This window comes from Galeopterus variegatus, unplaced genomic scaffold (assembly GCF_000696425.1).
Source record: "Galeopterus variegatus unplaced genomic scaffold, G_variegatus-3.0.2 Scaffold1493, whole genome shotgun sequence".
Taxonomy (NCBI): Eukaryota; Metazoa; Chordata; class Mammalia; order Dermoptera; family Cynocephalidae; genus Galeopterus; species Galeopterus variegatus.
The window spans coordinates 115,283-116,416 of NW_007727604.1; positions in this window are offsets into that span (position 1 = coordinate 115,283).

Below are 1,134 nucleotides of genomic sequence, written 5' to 3' on the forward strand. Positions count from 1 at the left end.
CCCAAGCGGCGCACTGTAGCAGTGCGCCACCGGGCCGGCCCAGAAATGTTTTCTTTTATTGCAACAGAAAACCCAGTATTAGCATTAAAGCAACGTGACTCACATTTATTATTAAGATATTCTTTGCTAAAACCATAATTTTACTTGAAAGCAAAGAAGGAAGAAAAGGGGAAGCTGATATTTGAGTAAAATACCTTCTCCTCTGATCCTTACCAAGCAGGTGGGCAGTATTTCTCAACATGTGCTCTTGTTTCAAAAATACTTGAGAAAGGATCTACAAGTGAGGATTCCCCTCAGAAAACTTTAAGGGAACATTCTACCCTCTCATAGAGATTATACTTTAGTGTCAGCCAAGGATGAAATAAAATTTATGTTAAAAACATCCAAATACCACATGACCTTACTCATATGTGGAATGTTAAAAAAAAAAAAAAAGTGGCTCTCAAAGAAGTAGAGAGTAGAATAACTGTTACCAGACGTGGTGGGGACCGGGGGAAGGAGAAGTGGTAGACTAACAGGTACAAAACCATGCTGTCCACCCGAAGTGATTCATTGTGCAGTATATGCATGTATTGAAACAACACAGTGTACCCTACAAATATGCACAAGTAAATGTTAAAATAATTGGAATTAAAAAAAATAAAATAAAATAAAAACATCCAAAAATATGTTGAAGATGTTTCTCTTTTCTTTAAATAGAGGTTGTTTAGGGGACGGAAAATAAAAAGAAAATATATTTTACAATTACATCTAATCTGCAAAATACAATTTTTATTATAATCTCTTATTTGTTCTCTAAGAGATCCCTAAAAAGTATCTTGAATGACTCTAATGAAAAAAAAAAATCATGCTAGTCAGAACAAGATTTTAAATCAGAATTAATCATTTATTTTATTTGCTCACTGTAATAAAGGAAAAATGACAAGAATAGTTAGTATATCTATAAAGAAAATCAAGCTGAGATAGTACATTTCATTATTATGGAATTTTATTATAGAGCAAACACATTTGAAATTAAAAACTTAAATTATACATCATACTTTTGTAAATGCAGAAAAGAAGGTATAGACAGAAAAGCTGGTTACCTTCAGATTTGTATGTCACAAAGGCAATTTTATGCTTAATATTGCTGAG